Source organism: Mus caroli, chromosome 19, assembly GCF_900094665.2.
Source record: "Mus caroli chromosome 19, CAROLI_EIJ_v1.1, whole genome shotgun sequence".
Lineage (NCBI taxonomy): Eukaryota > Metazoa > Chordata > Mammalia > Rodentia > Muridae > Mus > Mus caroli.
Window position 1 is genome coordinate 29,162,721 of NC_034588.1, and position 18,158 is coordinate 29,180,878.

The window sequence follows — 18,158 nt, forward strand, 5'->3', positions numbered from 1 at the left end:
AGATCTTCAAGGAAGAATAATAAGCTAAGGCAGTCATTCTGGAAATATACAGATGATTTAATCAGGCAAAACTACAAAATCATTTAGGAGTATTTGTTTATACGTCCTCAAAAGAAGCCATTATGTAGACTTGCCATCTGGAATAGTGTCTAGAAATGAAATAGTGTTGGTGTTAACAAAAACCTACCACCAACCAGAATTAAGCAGGACACAGGGGTTTAAAAGCATTATGACAGCAATCCCAGAACTCAGGAGTCTGAAGCAGGAGGATGGTGAGCCTGGGACCAGCCGGGGCTACATAGCAAGACCTTGTCTCAAAAACCTGTACAACAGTTCAACATTTACAGTATCTTCCCCAAAAGAGTAGAATTAGGAGTTAATTAGAAAATGAAATACAAATCAATAATTCATATCACTTTATTATGAAACAAACTGACATTTTACAAAAGTCTCAAGTTCAGATAAAGGTTTCCAAACCTACTAGAACATTCCATAAATGTCAACAATAACCTAATTGACCTCTTCAGTGAATGAAATCTTTAATTCTCCATTGACGCAATTTGGAAATCTGCTGAATGCTTTCTCCAAAGCAACTCAAATAGGCTGTACATTTTCTTATTTGGCACTTGAAGAGTTAATTTATGTAAGGAGAATTTATAAAATTACGTATGAAAGGTTAGAGGAACAATGTAGGCTGAAGGAGCAACATATTTATTTCTATAGTCAGGGGCTTTAAGGATTCCTTTTGATGTTATAACCTTTACACTGGTCTTTCTTTTCAACCGCTACTCCATGCGGTGTTCGCAATTCCACAATCCAGCTTTGGTTCACACATAAAACCATCCCTTATGAAAGCACTCAGTTAAGTGTACGCTGACCTACTTAGCGGAGCTTCAGGGATGGCTGGCTTTAGAAAACGCACATCTCTGGCTTCTGGTCTACCCAGCCTACTAAGACTTTGGCTCTGAGAAGTTTTGCGTTGGGTGACATCTTCCAGTCTCCACTTGATCTTGTTTATTTAATAGCGTTTAATGCTTAGATTTCACACTATCTGTAGAGTGTTCTTTCTCTTGGCTGCCCTACAGTCCTGCAGTTTATCTAATGGTCTCTCTTTTGAACTCTCTGCTCCCATGGATGCTTGAACGACCCTGAAATGTAGCAGCCCTCAATGTACCAGGGGGAGGTGACTTTTGTTTGACAAAATTAAAGGATATAATGGCAAGAAAGCAGTCATGCAGCCATGTACTATGAACCATGGTTCCCTTTACTTAAGAGAACCCCAATGCTAGCAGAGTCTACCCCAACCCAGACATTTCATGAAAGGGTATTTCCATAAATATTCAGTAATCAGAGATTCCAAAACATCATTTATCACAAAAATTAGAAATACATTAAAAATTCATTAAACAGGGCTGGGCAGTGGTGGTTCACACCTTTAATTCCAGCACTTGGGAGGCAGAGGCAAGGGGATTTCTGAGTTCAAGGCCAGTCTGGTCTACAGAGTGAGTTCTAGAACAGACAGGGCGATACAGAGAAACCCTGTCTCGAAAAACAAACAAACAAACAAAAAAAACAAAAACAAAACATTAAACAGATGACTGAGTCCCTAGTAAAGATTGTACCCCATTTCTATATCTATAGTGATATTTAGAGTTTTATGATGGGAACACCAGCTATAAAACATCAATTTTGCTAATACAAATGCATGATAAATACCTTGGGATGAAAGTCAAGGCATTATTTGTTAAGTTCCTGTTGTCTCAGGATAACAGAATTATAAAATAATGGTCTGCTTGTTTTCCTCCCACTATTTTAAACTCTCTCTGATAAGTACATTTACTTTTGTCTGGAAGAGGAAAAAAAAAACTTCTGTTCTCTTCTACGTATATAGTTTTAAAATATGAAGGCCACACTGTAAAGCTGAAGACATGCTTTGTGCATCAGCCTTCTCCAGAAACAGGAAATGGGCTTGATGACATAGCTAGACCCCATAAACAGAACCCCAAATCCCTCACATCAAAACACAGTACCAAGAAGAGAGCCAATCCACGAACAAAGATAAAACTAAAGCCCAAATCTCCACGCATGACAGGACTCCAGGCTCAGGTATTTCCCGCTGTTCCAGAAAGAAACAACAACCCAGGAGAACTGCATTACCTACTGCTGAGTCCCTGCCGCATCTGCCTACTTAGGCTGATACGAAATGGAATGAACCACTCGAAAATTCTTCCTTGGTTGTTATGATGGGAGACACTTTGCATAGCTGTCTGAAAACTCATCACTACAGTTTTCCTTGGGATTTGAGTCTTATCAAAGCCTGAAGAGAATCACTTCCCACTCAACCAATCAGCTGCTTGTGCCCAGACCCAGCAGGACCCCTGTACGATCTGCCTGTTAATCTGTCATTCTTGGATTTGGATTCAGTCTAGTGGCACTGGACATTGTCAGAGCATAACCAATGTTTCAAATCCCAGCAGTTCTCGCAAGAGCAGATATGCACAGAGCTATTACCTGCCAAATAAGAATTCTCCATTTCCATCGCACTTCACTCTGTGCCTTTCCATTCTTTCTCTTAAAATTAAGAACTCAGATCTCTACGCAATGAGCCTCATTAGCTGAACATAAAAGTACGCGTGTGTAGCTCTGAATCTGCCTCAAAAGTAAACTGAGGCGGTAGAGAAAAAAAAAAATCCAACTGGCTTAGGTTGTTTTAAAACCGAAGCGGGTTGGGAAGATAGTGTACTGCCAGTGGAGAGTGCTTACCTGGTGTGTGTGAGGCCCTAACTTCAGTTCCCAGTGCCATAACAACCCAAACCAAAGCGTGTTCTAAGGTAGCCATCTGGATATAGATAGTCATTCAAACAGCCTTCCAAGTAGCATGAGGGAGGAGAGCAGTTACGAGACCCAGGGAGTAAATGTAACAGGCCTGGGAAGGCTGAACTCAGATGGGGCAGCAAACAGCTGTTAGAGGGGAAGGCCCTGACCAGCAGTGCGTGTAATGCTGAGGGCCCCAGAGTCTAGGGTGGCTTTTCTCACAATGCAGCTGTACTCCTCTTAGGAACCCTAAAAAGCCCCATTAGTTCACCAAGCTGGACTCTGCTGCAATCACTAGGTTTGTCACTGGTTCCCTTTTGGAGGTGAGCAGACTTCCTGGGTGCACATGCATTTGCTGTGGCTTTTATATCCTGCAGAAAAAGCTTCTCCCATAACACTGCCCAAGCAAATACAAAAATGAAAATAAAAGATATCTTTTAAAACTGTGTAGTGATTTCTGTGTAGAAATAATCACAGAAAGTCATATGCCCCAGAGTATAGTGGACTGCCAGGGCCAGGAAGTCAGGAGTGGGTAGGTTGGTGAGCAGGGGGAGGGGGGAAAGGATAGGGGGGTTTTCAGAGGGGAAACTAGGAAAGGGGATAACATTTGAAATGTAAATAAAGAAAATAGCTAATTAAAAAAAGAAATAGTCATAGAAACCACTCAAAAAAAATTATCCCAGCACTTGAGGGGCTGAGGCAGATGGATCTCGTGAGTTTCAGGCTGTCCTGGTCTATATAGTGAGTTCCAGGAAAGCCAGAACTATATACTTGACAGACCTTGTCTCGGGGAGGGGGGGAACCCCACAAAACACAAACAACAACAGCACCGGAAGTAGAAGGGGAACGATTTGCCAGACTAAAAGGGTACACCAGGCATTCTAAAACAGCAGCAGAAATAGTATCATATGTCACTATTATTTCATATTAAGGAAAGAACAAAGCAAAACAAACAAACAAAAAAAAAGACAATGATCCATCCTGTTGTCAATGTCACATCCTGGCTCTGTTTTCCTCCACATCACTCCAGTCACAACATTGAGGCCCTGCCTTGACCCCCTCCTGTACCACAATCAGAACATTCACACTCGCTCTGGGTTACTGACATCCACAAGCCAAGCTGTGAGCTTACATCCTACTGCTACCCTGTAACAGGCAGTGGTGCCCCTTTAATGAGGGATAAACAGTGAGAATAATGTTACAGGTAATTAACAATTATCTTTCATCCGGTAAGGATCCCTCTGGAATCCCTAAGGTGATGTCAAATATATCCTGCCCCCACCTTCTCTCACACAATATCAAAATGTCCTTAAAGAGTAAATGTTTGATTTATAAATTACTTTTCTTTTAAGAATTTTTTTTCTTCAAGTATATTGTTTTGACTCTGAAGTATGGCTGTAAACGACCTATGAACTTTGGAAATCTAGTGCCATAATTAGCTCATTTGCCACAAACAGTAAAAGCAGCTGTCTCAAAGCGTGCTTTGACTCTTTCTGTTGAAGACTGTCCTGTGTCAAAAGGTGATGCAGGCAGGCAGAGAATAATTTTCTAATTAATATAAAATCCTTTATATCCTACGTGTACAAAGTAAGTTTCCCTAGTCTACTGAGGAACAAAATACCTACTGGTTGGTTATTTCCAAGTCTTCCATCGCACTGAGGAAAGTCTACCACACCACACTTAACTTGACCCACGGAAGCCGACAAAGAACCTCATTTAGAGAACATGACCCTGGGGACTGACACCAGGTTTAAAATTAGCAACAGCTCACAGGCCCAGATAGGAGAAATCAAGCTTAAGCATCTCTCCCAAAATACACTTCTCCTGCTTCTTTGATAGCTAGTTAAGCTCAAACTATTTACAGACCAGGGACCATTTAAGGGGACTTCTGAATGAAAGGCTCTTCGGGGCATGTTGTGGGCACCCATGGCACCGTGTCCAGCCTGCCCCTCTTCTTCACTTCGTGGTCAAACAGGATGAAGGACTTCAAGGAAAGCAAGAACAGATCTCTCCCTCTGCACACCTACCCCGCACCAGCTCTGGGTCCTTTCCAGGCAGCAAGTGTGCCAACTCCTAAAAATAAGCAACCATTCACTGGTTCTCTCCTATTAGCTGGGACTCTTTGGTTCTAAAATCTGGAAATCAAAACCATCTAATACCCATTTTTCTGAACCCTTTTTAACAGTTTTAAAAAAAAACAGACAGTTCTTAAATAACAGTTTTTAAAAACAAAAACAGAAACAAGCCCCAAGTTCAGCTGAGATCCTTTCTCATGATGCAAAGTCTCCTCCCCACAGCACAGAATCAGGTTGCCAAGAGACTGCCTTTGAGCTAAGGTATGAGCCACCAGGGGGCAGCATAGCAGTAATGAGATGACAGGCTGCCTCAGGAGCCACCAGGTTCTAAAGGACACAGGAGTGTTCGTTCCTCCAACAGGAGTTCAACCAGGTAGTGAAACTGCAAGACTTACAACCTCTGTTTCCTGGGCCATCAAGTGACACTCTCTTCCCAGTCCCTTTATGATTTTAACGTACATATCATTAGTAATGCAGTTCTTGTTATACAGCCGAGCTATCCTGCAATCTCACAAGACCATTTCTAGGACCCCAAGGAAGAATAAAAAGCCTAAATGACAGAGACCATCATTTCCTAGAGAGATTAGCCCTAAGAGGCTCATTGGAAATTCATCCTTGTCGTGTATAAAACTTTAGTAAGCTTTATCTCAGTACAATGAAATGAGACCATCAATGGTGATTACCAAATTACAATTGAGTTATAAACATATACACTGTCAAACTCATAAACAAAAAGTGTGCTAAAATAATTTTAAATAGATACGACCTCAAGAAAGCATGGGTAGGCTGTTCTCCATTAGACAAAATAAGCTCTGTCCTCTTAGGAAGACCTACATGTCCATCACTACGGTGTGTTACACTGAAAGAACAGAAGTTCAAAGTAAGTATAAATGTTTTCTCGGGTCCACAAGTGTTTAAAGTTTCTACCAGTAACACAGACGGTACAATTATATAAATCATAGCTTTAAAGCTACAGAAAAAAATACTCCAAAATAAAAAAATAAGCAATACATCACAGGATAAGATTTTTTTCATGATATAGATCACAAACATGAACTGTTCTTCAGAATCTAATAAAGAGTTTAAATAAACAGGGCTTACAAATCTTCTAGTTCTATACATATATAAAACACATACCATGTATCGGGCTAGGGACACACACACACACACACACACTCAATCTCATTAGCTAGAAACAATTACACACTGGAAGACGTTATGCTTTGGTTATTGAGTTGGCAAAGACGAACCATCTAAACATGAGGCAGTGTTACCAAAGTCCCAGGTCTGTGCATTCCACGGCTGAGCAGGCCAGGAAACCATCCCTCACTTCCGCTTCAATCATGAAGGTTTGGGCAACACCACTCTTCACCAGACTGGCCCCGTGTTGGACCTGTGCAGAGCCCATCCCCCTCAAGCCCTGACTGTGACTCCTATCTTTGAAGTCGTGTTCTTAGAACAAAATGCATACTACATGGCTACAAGTCCGCATAAGCCCTTTCTGCTTTATGATGGCCGAGTCCCACCTCTATAACGGTGCTACCCTGGTCTGTTTCCAGTTATTGCTTCAGAACTGTGTGCAGACCATAATTACACCATTTCTTGCTTTTAAATCTGTTTGAACAGGGGCCTTAGTCACTGTTCTGTTGCTGTGAAGAGACACCATGCCCCAGACAGCTCTTATGAAAGAATGCTTTCAATTGGTGGCTTGCTTACAGTTTCAGAGATTTGGTTCATTATTATCATGGCAGCTTGCATGCAAGGCACTGGGGCAGTAGCAGAGACCTACATCCTAATCTGGAGGAAACACTGGGTGTGGCTGGGACTAAGGAAACCTCAGAGCCCACCCCAGAGACACACTTCCTCCAACAAGGCCACACCTTCTAATCCTTTCAAATAGTGCCACTCCCTGATGACTAAGCATTCGAATTTGAGCCTAAGGGGCCATTCTTATCCAGACCCCACAGTAGGAAAGGTAAAACGCTGAGCACTCAGGGCTTCTGTTTAAGGCTTGCTTACACCTTTAAAAATGCATTGTATTTCTTTATTATTTTGTGTGGTTGTGTGTAGGCATATGCACGTCATGGGTCTATGTGGAGATCAAAATACAACTTAGAGGTTTTCTTCTTCCACCCTGTGGTTTCTAGGTATTGAATGTAGGTCCATTCGGCTTGGTGGGCAAGCACCTTTACCCACTGGACTATGTTCTGGGCTTAAAAATGTATTTCCTTGCCAGGCTTGGTGGAGCATGCCTTTGATGCCAGCACTCGGGAGGCAGAGGCAGGCGGATTTCTGAGTTCGAGGCCAGCCTGGTCTACAAAGTGAGTTCCGGGACAGCCAGGGCTATACAGAGAAACTCAGTCTCAAAAAACCAAAAAAAAAAAAAAAAAAAAACAAACCACCCTCCCCCAAAAACAACCCCCCCCCAAAAAAACCCCAAAACGTATTTACTATTTCTTTTTCTTCTCCTCACCACTCCCTCTCCCGCTCTTCTTTTTAAGTGAGAGAGGTCTCAAGTAGCCCAGGTCCTATGTCACCTGGGATGGCTTTGAACTTTGTAGCCACTGCCTCTACTTCTTGACTGAGGGGATTACAGCCTTTGGCACCACACTCAATTTTTGATTTTTGGTTTGTTTTTCTTTTTTTGACTACTGCAGATTGAACCATGGCTTTGTGTATGCTGGGCAAATGTTCTACCAACAGAGCTAAGCTCCTTCCCCAGAAAAAACACCCTTAATTTCTTAACTTTACAGAAGGAATTAAGCATCCCACTGCTTTTCTGAAAGGAAAGGGCTCACAGAGGGACCCTGAGTTTTCATTCTTTATTAAAAGGGGACACAAAAACTGACATTACACAAAAAAAATTATGCATTATCTGAACAGCAATGAATTAAAAACTGAACACTGCAGTTTATTTAACCGTATGAATACTTATCTTTTATAGAAAATGACCCCCCCCCTCTTTTCAATGCTATCTAAATCCTCTTTGGCAGTGTTATTTAATCAGATTTTAAGGGCTAGGGATGTGGGTCAGTGGCTGAGCACTTGCCTAGCATTTGCAAGGCCCTCCTCAGCTTAATCTTCAGTAACAGAAAAAGAAAGAAAGGGAGGACTGGAGAAAGAAGGCGGGAGGGAGAGAAGAGGGAGGGTATTAGAGTGTGTAGAGGAAGGCAGATTTTAGCACCTTACGATAGCAAACAACAGCTTTTCAAAGTATGTTGGGAACTACTTTCTTACCCTAAAATGAGAATGACAGCCCTGTGGGTATCGATTACAAACCAGGTTTCACTTACACGGCAGAGAAATCGTACCATATACTTAAGAGGAGAGTCCCGGGTCCTCAGAGAGTTCTGGGTTTAGAGAGCTCAATGCATACCACAGAGAGAGCCTGTTCACTAAAGGGACTTGATCAGCATCCAGGGAGGAGATTCCCAAAGGCTCTGGCAGGGCCAGTGCCACATCCACTACACTAAGACACAGCTTGCATCTATCTATTTATAAATGTAATGAGCTTTTCCCTCTCAGAGAGCCAGCATCAAGGGAGCGAAGGACCGACGATCACACCACTTACAAAGCACCTACTGTGTACAAAGGACTGTTGCTGGCATTCTGTGAGCCCCGGAATTTCTGCTCCTTTAAAAATCTTCCCCTTCAACATGTTTCCTTGATCTTAGTAACAGGATATCTCACTCACCTTCTTCTCTGGCAAAACATATATATGCCCAACATCTCACAACCCCTTCCAGTCTATAAGAGCCCAGTCTAAGAGAGTTTCACTGAGACATAATCAAACCATCCATAACGCTCCTACTGTGGGGTCCTCCCACTCCCCCCTTAACCACTTTGTATGTCTGTGTTCAGATCCTATGGATTGTAGCTGTTAAAGGAAAGGCTTAAGACTCTGTTACACTCAGCATCCATGCTCGGGTCCCTGCCACCTACATACCCACCTCTCTCTAGCTCCCTTCCTGCCATGCTGGTGTTCACTGTCTCACCCCACTAACTGCACTGGCCACCTGAGCAGGTCTCAAGTGCACCAGGTGTGCTCCCCTCTCACGCCCCCTCTCTCAGGGTCTTTGCACTTGTGGCACCTCTCAGAATATCCTTCCCCAGATATCCTGATAATTCAGTTCACTCTCTTGCTTTAATATTTTGGTGCAAATACCCTTTGCATCAACGAAACCCCTCTAAACCATCACTTTTCATACTCCCACTACTTCCTATTTTTATTTCTTTAATATCTTTGTAGCCTGAGGCTCTTCTTTGACTAGAATGCAGAGTCCAACTGGAATACAGGCTGAGTAAGAGGCAGGCCTTCCAAAGCCTGTGCTGGCTCATATTGATGATGTCAATTTGAAAGAACCTAGAATCACATCAGGACGGTGGTGGTGCATGCCTTTAATCCCAGCACTTGGGAGGCAGAGGCAGGCAGATTTCTGAGTTCGAGGCCAGCCTGGTCTACAAAGTGAGTTCCAGGACAGCCAGGGATACACAGAGAAACTCTGTCTCGAAAAACCAAAGAACCTAGAATCACCTAGAAGACAACTCTCCGGGGGTCGGAGAGGGTGTTTTCCTGAGGCTCTCCGGGGTGGTAAGAGCCACCATAACTGTGAGGAGCACCATTCCATGGCCAGGGGTCTCGGGTTGAAGAAAAAGCGGAAATGGAGCAGATAACAGGTACTCATCCTCTTGACTGTGGCTGCAAAGTGACCAGCTGCCTCAAGCTCCTGCCACCATGGCGGACTATGCCTTGACCGGTGTGTAGAAACCAGCCCTTTCTCCAGAAGCTTAAGTTGCCTTTGTCAAGGACTTTTGTTCCAGCAGTGACACTAATATATGGGTATCTGCTAAGAGGAGCAGTTAGTTCTACAGCGTTTCCTGGGAAGGTTCTGACATCTTCTGCTTTGCTGATTGATGGAAGGTCTTCCCTCACTGTCTCCCCCCCACCCCCACCCCCCATCCTGCAGTACACGTGATTAAATGGTCTCATTCAGTAGCTCCAACCTACCTGAAACTCACTGTATAGTACAGGTGTTAATCCTCCTGCCTCCTCCTGCCTCAGCTTTCCAAGCAGAAGGCTATGGGCATACACCACCAGGCCAAGAATTTCCTGGTCCACGTTTGTGTTTTTGTTATAGAAGCCCCCTTTCTTTGTGTGACTCTGGATTGACATGAAATAGGTTGAGATTTGATGGGCCCTGGCGGGTGTCTGCCTTTTCTGTGGCTGCTATAACAAATAACACAAACTGGATGGCTTTGAAACAGGAAGTTATCCTTAGTGTGGGGATTAGAGGTGTCCTGTGGGCCATCCTAATTCTTACCCCTCTTCCTCTCAGCTATGGAGAAAGATCTACTCACTGCCTCGCAAGCATGTGCTGCCTTTTGGCATCCCATGATGCTCTTCAGCTTGTGGTATGATCATTCAGCCTTACACCTTTGCCTTTATACTGCCCGATGTGCTCACACACCCATCTCTCACCCTGCCCCGCATAAGGACACAAGTGCTCACACACCCTTATCTTCCCCAGAAGAGTCTCTCAAGTGATAGTGGAGTCATTTCTGTGTCTTTCTGAATTCTTTTCTCACATTTTTTCCTCTGTAAAGCCAGATAACCCCTCCACTCCCCAAAAAACAACCATTTCAAACCTGGTGCACACCAGAAAGAGATAAGCAGGAAAAAAAAAATAAGAAGCCTACGTCACTTATTTCATTTAAAGCAAGAACCACAACTAAGCATTTTAAGTCGTCACACACAATAAACAATCTAGCTAGTAAACTGCATGTTCTTTTGTATGAGCACGGAGCTGGCAAGCAAGCAGGGTCTTGACACCGACATGCCAGAAAATCTGACCCAGGCCAGTCTCTCCCTTTACAGCCAATCCCAGCAGCAAGGGCTGAACTGTTTAACAAAGCCCAGGGAATACACACCATTTACTAATCAGAAGGTCTCATTTGTAAGTACGCCACTCTAACACGCAATTTTCAGCTGAGCAGCACAGCAGTTTGCCCAGAAAAGGCTCTTACTATCCGAAGGCTGGATGAATACATATGGCGAGTTGTTACTAGTGCCGAGTGAGTCTGAACAGATCTTTTAACTACCTCAGCTCCCATCTAAGAGCTACTAGATACCAAACAAGTACCCACAAGAATGCCAGAATAGCACACTGCATGCGAGGTTAACAAAATATCCCCAAGGTTTCTGTGCTCAACAGTGTACTAAACACTATGCATCCCAGACCATAAGAAAAGCAAGCTCTAACTAAGAAAGAAAAGAATTATATCTTATGTAATAAGCAAGTCCTTCTTGGAAGTAGGACATATGGAATGGAATGAATCAATGTGTGAAAAAGCAGGTTAAGTCTGTGTCCAGTGTAAATTAAAGCAACAGCCAAACGTCATGCAAGGAAGGCAAGGTCTTAAGGGCTGTGACAGACCTCGGGGAACCTGAGTATGACAGGGACTTGCTCTACCCCTGAGCATGTGCCTAGTGCCATTCATCCAAATCTTTAATAATGTTTATGCTTCAGATTTTTTATTTCTTCTTCTTCTCCTTTTTTTTGTTTTTTTGGTTTTTCGAGACAGGGTTTCTCTGTGTAGCTCTGGCTGTCCTGGAACTCACTCTGTAGACCAGACTGGTCTTGAACTCAGAAATCCGCTTGCCTCTGCCTCCCAAGGGCTGGGATTAAAGGTGTGCGCCACCACTGCCAGGCTCAGATGTTTTATTTCTTAATTATGGGAAATATTATAAAAAATGAATGAGGATAAATATTCAGAAATGTTCATGACAGTGCACACCTATAATCCCAGCACTTAGAAAGCTGAGGCAGGGGGATGGCAAGTTGGAAGCTAGCCTGGCTTAAAAAATGAATTTCAGGCCAGTTTGGGGTACATGGCAAGACGCTGTCTCAAACACACACACACACACACACACGTATGCACATGCATGTGCACACATATAACCATAGAATGTTCATGGCTGCACTATTTTTAAGAGAGTTTTTCCTCAAGTATTTCATCCATTTCATTACAATCCATTGCTGTGGTCTAGCAATAGAAGGTGCCCCTTCACCATGGAATACATGTCACTTGAATGAATGTAGCATGACTTGCACACAGCAACCTGTCATAGGGTTTATTTTAAGATGTGTTTTCTTAGCACAGATAAGTGGACATATATACTTACATTTATATATGTACATGGTCCAGAAACATAGCGATTCTTGTAGGAAGATGGGTAGACAATGGGAGAGAACACAGAATTCTAGCTTTTTACACAGGATTTATATGTCACAACTAGATGCCATGCTAGTCGTTGAAAAAAGTGAGAGCTGGAACACAGAGGGAAAGTAGAAAGAGGGAAAAACAGAACAAGAGTTGCCTAAGGATTCAAGTCCAGGGTGATATGTCCCTTTAAATGTGAGTGGCCACCTGGAAGAGTGTCAGGCTGCCATGGGCTTACCATAGCCCATCTTCTTGGAAATCTCTGTTGCTGGGACACTGGATAAACCCTGTTAATACCAGCAGTCTTGGCAGGGCATCAAGGAAGTTGGTGAGCAGCTGCCTCCCCTAAGACCACAGCAGGCATTTTCGCCACCAGTCCAGGGGGTAAGCTCCTTCCCTCTGGAGCCCTGAGACTTTCCTAAGTGCCAACACTCCAGTGCTCTTCAGAAAGACTCGGCAGGTGACCAAGATCTAGCAGAGGCCACAGACGGACTCTTCTGGTCCGCTCCTACACATGGAGAGTCGGGTTTCTAGAATACAGATTTAGAACAAAACCAAAATCAAACCTACCCTGATGGCTGTGGAGGCACGCACCTTTAATCCCAGCACTCAGGAGGCAGAGGCTCGGTTGAGCTGGAGGTCAGCCTGGTGTACAGTGAGTTCCAGGACAGCAGGAATACACAGTGAAAACCTATCTTGAAAAAACAAAACAGAAACAACAGAAAACATTTCCTAATATTGTAAAAGCAGTTGAAGACAGCAACCATGAGCTCTAGAAAAGAGTCTGACATGGCCTGACCAATCTGCAGCAGGTTCCTAAAAACCCAGACTAGAAAGATGCCTGAAGTTTCTTAGTTTGTCTGTGATACTAAGGCTCCTCTAAGGTCATGAGACTCAGTGTGGAAACCTTCCTGCTGTCACCTACTTGCCCCAGCCCCACCTGGACACTATGAGAGGCTGCATTGGACTGAGGCATGAATGGCTCAGAGACCATTCAGAACCCAGTGCCCAAATATTAGCATGCTGCCTCCCTGGACCGTCAACACTGAGATTTACTTACTAACATTCTTATTTACTCTGAGCTTCGTTCAAGGTGTTGAGTGGACTGGTCTTCTTATTGAAACGAAGGGACATGAGACAAACATTTAACTGAGAATTTACGACCTAGATGCTGGGGTAAATAGCTCAGCTGGTAAAGTGCTCGTCACACAAGCAGAAGGATCTGCATTTGAATCCTTAGCACTCCGTGAAGAGAGGTTATGAGAGACACTCCACACTAACTTCTGGCTTTCACTCGAGGACACACGGCACATACACAAATAAATACACCAGTAAGACTAAGTCCTGTGTGGTATAGGAGGCACTGACTAAGAACACTGTTTGCAGGACCACTCAGGAGGGAAATGGTCTCAATGCAGGGATGTGTTGCAGGGGCTGCTGGGAGCTTCTCCCTGCCACAGTGAAATATCCCATCTCTTGTGCTTCAGTGAGACAGTGGGCAGACAGCAGAAAGAAGAGACAGTGCACGGCGACTGTGTGTTACTTCTCTTGCTATTTTCAGCTCATTTCAGCTTAAATTGCTCTTGGCATTAAGAACCTGCTTTTCCTCATTATCTAAGAGTTTGCAGTTTTCAGTTTGAGATGATGAATGTTCTACAAATGGACAGCGTCCATCACCGCTCTGAATTCCCACCACCACTGCTATGGTATGCATGTGTCATGCATTCCGCAGGCTCCTGTGTTTAAAGGCCTTGGCCCTTGATCCCTTTAGGGAACAGGGTCTATAGGGGAAGTAGCTACTGGAGGGGGAATTCTTATGTGTTATATCCTGGCCCTGGCTCCCACCCTTTTAAGTTGTCTCTGTCGGGTATACTGTTATAGAAGTGAGAAAGTAACTAACTCCTGCTAGACTGTACACTAGTAACTCCTGCTAGATTGTACACTAGTAACTACTACTAGATTATATACTAGTCACTACTGCTAGATTATATACTAGTCACTACTGCTAGACTGCTGCAATCTGGGGTTGGGAAATTTAGCTGAGTGGGAGACATTTGCCTACCAAGCAAAGGCCCCAGCTTTGGTCTGCAGCCAAAGAGGGGCTGGGTTGGAGGGCTGAGGTAAAGTTTTACTTCACCATAAAAGAAAAGTGTTTTCTTTGTAAAATGAACTATAACCAGCAAATGAGCCAAGGAGAGAGAGGGAGAGAAAAGAACCCAGCCACGGCTGACCAGGACAGGCTCTGTGAATAGTTTACCTTACCGAGGAGAGCTTGCCCGCTCCACCCTTGGCCGTTCCTACCAATTCCCCTTTCTGGGGCCAGAGGGCACTGAAGAAGGGAGACAGGTGGTTCAGGAGATAATGAAACTCCCAGTTGGCTGGGTAGTTTTAGCATTCCCTGTTGCATGGTCAGAAGGACCCAGTGCTTTGGGCACCCTGTTCCTTCACCTCCCCAGCTTCCTGCCCCCAACTTCCCCCCAAATCACTTGACCACCTCAGCTCCTCTGCACCACAGTCAGAAAACGCAAGTTCGGGAAGGTAATTTGTTTTCTTTTCCTTTTCCAAAACCTTTCCTGACTCAACTAAAGTTGAGACAACAAGACAAAATCAGACAGATTATCTATGTACAATCACATATATTTTCTCCTGGTAACTTTAACATGGAAGAATCTTGTGAATTAAGAACTGGGATTATATATGACTTCTGACCCGTGGGTTTCGGTTGGCTCCAGCCAGTCTTGGAAAATAGGCTAGTTCTGGAATTGGAACAGAATTAGCACTCTCGTGTACAAGTTGCATTCTTGGGAAATGATTAGGGACATGGAAAGTGCCTGTGGGGTTCCATATTGTAAGTTTTAATGAAGCTTAAATTCAGCAAGAGTCCTACACAGTACAGTTATGCTTCGCTCGTTTGTTGGCTGGCTTGGTTTTACAAGACAGGGTCTCACCATGTAACACTGGCCTGGTCTCAAACTCACAGAGAACCTTCTACCTTTACCTCATGAGTGCTAGGATTAAAGGCATGTGCCATTATGCCCAGCATGGTCCTGCTTTGGGGGTTAATATATCTTAGATACATATGTACAGAAAGCAAGGATTTGAGTCTATGTTCTAATATCTCTTCTGACTTTATTCTGCATAATTTCACAGTTCAAATTTTTTTAATGAAAATAAGCTTTATTACATCAAGTAATAAATACAAAGATGCAACAGTTTCACATATTACTTTCATAATCAATAAAGGCTATAAAAAAATGGATGTCCTAAAGGTGGTGCCTTCCCCAAATAAAACTACACACCAACACGTTATCTACCTACTCCACTCCAGAAAGCTCTCTGCACGTATGCGCTCATCCAGCGTGATAGGCAAAAAGTGAGAGGCAAGACCCAGTGAAGTGACAAGCTAAATTTAGCAGACAGATCTGAGTTACACTTCTCAACAACAACCCCTGAAATAGTCTGGTCTTACAAAACTAAAGTGCATAAGCTTGTCACTCAGGGCTTCCCAGGGCACTGAGTTCTATCGAATGCTCTCGGGAGTCACATGCTGGTAAGTGGAGTGCCACTGTCTGCTATTGCACAATATCCTGGCACACAGCACTTTGTGTCGCTACAAAACTCGGAATGCCCACAAATCAGAGGCAAAGGTCAACCTCCCTTCCTCCCCTTTTCTTTTTGTTCTTTTCTGTGTTGTTTTGAGCCAGGGACTCACTATGAAGTTCAGGCTGGGTTTCAACGTGAGGCTCCCAGCCTGACTCAGCCTCTCAGGTGTAGGATTAAAAGTGTGTGCCATCATGGCCTGCTTAAGTTCAAGATCCAGAAACACACTTATTAACCATGGAAATCACAACAACCTCGCATAACAAAGACTCAAAGATTTGTAATAAAAACATTTTCTCCAGTAGACACTGAAAATATTAAATGTGTTTTGTAATGTGGAATTATCAAAGACTTTAGGTCATCACGCTGCACTGCTGAAGAGAAGGCAGCCCAGGAATGAGTGATGTAAGTCTCTTACTCCATGTCCAACCCACGGGGTTGCCATATCACTCTATTGCTTAGAGAGGAAAGGCAAAATTTCTCTTTCTCCTACTTCTCCTTTCACAAAGTCTAAAAATAATTCCACTTGTCATAGTTTCACAATTTCTATGGAATTTTCTTTTAAACTTCCAGTCTTCTTTATGGCCTAACACACACGCCCTTCCTCGGGGCAACGATCTGTTAAGAGAGCAGAGAGATGGCTTCCTCACTTGTGCTTTGAGTTAAACAGTGTAATCCAGCCAGAAGGGAAATCTCAGACTGGAAGGTAAACATTATCTGAGGAAATCGAAACATTCCCTAAAGACAAAGTTTTCCTTTTCTGGGTACACGATTACCTGCTTGGTTTGAACTCCAAAGAGCAGTGCGTCACAAGTCTGTCACAACTTCCTGAGCATAGTGTTCTCTAGATATGGCTCTAATATGTCCACAAGATACCGAGTCCTTACAAAGCACACCGTTGTCATATTTATGCTTTCCTTTGTTTTCAGTAGGCACAAAGATATTTTGTTTCCAACATAAAATAAAAACTACCAAATGGCCATGGGGTTTGGCTCAGGGGAAATGCTTACATTTACACACAGATGGCCTTAAAACATTAGAGTTCAATGTGGTGCTACATGCCTACTGAAATCCCTTTCCATTTATATCCTGAGGTAACAGTGCAATGGGTTGGGGCTTTTGGAGGTGATTGTGTCATCATGATAGAACCCTCACAGATGGGACCAGTGTCCATACAAAAAAAAAAAACAAGACCCAGGAGGGCCCTGTTCCATTCTACCCCAAAAGGGCCTGGTGCTAATAGCCTCTGAAGATGCTGCTGCACTGGCCTCTGAGCTAGCCTTCAGCTTTTCTACCCTGAGGATGGGCAGACAGCCCTGCACTGTACGGCATTTTTACAGTAGTAGGGATGGACTGGGACTCACCTCTGCAATACTTGGCTAAACATTCTTTCTTCCCAGGTGACTACAATTTTGAAAGCCCTCAGAGTTAGGCTGTCTCAAAGCTGAGACTTTGGTTACCGAATCAGAAGACAACAGTAAGCAATATTATCCCGCTGAGGGCTTTCCATTCCCCTGTCATTCTGAAAATAATGTTCTTAAAGCTGCAAGAGTAGCACAGAAAACTGAGGTATACCCTTCCTTAGCTTTGTGTCAACGTAAGAGAGCCAGGGCACAATGAGTAAAACCAGGAACTGAACACGCGTCTAATCAAGGGCTGTATAGCCCTTGCTCTTTCAATCTCCTTACCTCCTCTATTCTCGCTTACCCTGTCCTTGGCAACAGTTAGTTTTGCATCTCCTTACCCTCCCCACCAGGTTCCTCTTTCTTTCCTTTCCTTTCCTTTCCTTTCCTTTCCTTTCCTTTCCTTTCCTTTCCTTTCCTTTCCTTTCCTTTCCTTTCCTTTTCTTTTCTCATGACCTGGGCAACTCTTAAAAACACAGTATTCTGTAGAATCTCTGTGAGTTGGGCCCATCAAGTCTTCTCCTGATTCCACTAGAGTCACGTACTCAGACTAGAGTATCCAGAAGTGAAACGTGTCCCTACTCAGTTATCCTACCAAGCAGCACATGCTGGTCAGCTGCCACTGTACTGTTTTATGATGCTCATATGGATTCCATGGTCCCACTTTTTAACTGGAAGTTATATATATATATATAATTATGGAAAATAAGGAACAAGATGAAAGTTTTGGAGTTGGGTAGTCTTAGGTCCAATGACCTTTCTATCAATTCCTGCCACCAACCACGGGACAGGAAAGTCTGTTTTAGCATACTATAAAAACAAACTATAAAAACCACTGATGTATAAAAATACGGAAAATCGCTAGCAACTATAGCTTATGGCTGCTCTATGCCATCACACATTACTATTACTTTTTTTTTTTTTTTTTGGTTTTTTGAGACAGGGTTTCTCTGTGTAGCCCTGGCTATCCTGGAACTCACTTTATAGATCAGGCTGGCCTCGAACTCAGAAATCCGCCTGCCTCTGCCTCCCAAGTGCTGGGATT

The 18,158-nt window shown here is 43.5% G+C and overlaps 1 protein-coding gene across 13 annotated transcripts in view; it reads right to left on the reverse strand.

Moving 5' to 3' along the window:
- Window positions 1-18,158, reverse strand: part of Sgms1 (sphingomyelin synthase 1) — a 264,312-nt gene that overhangs the window by 43,274 nt on the left and 202,880 nt on the right. The gene's annotated exons all lie outside the window — the stretch shown is intronic.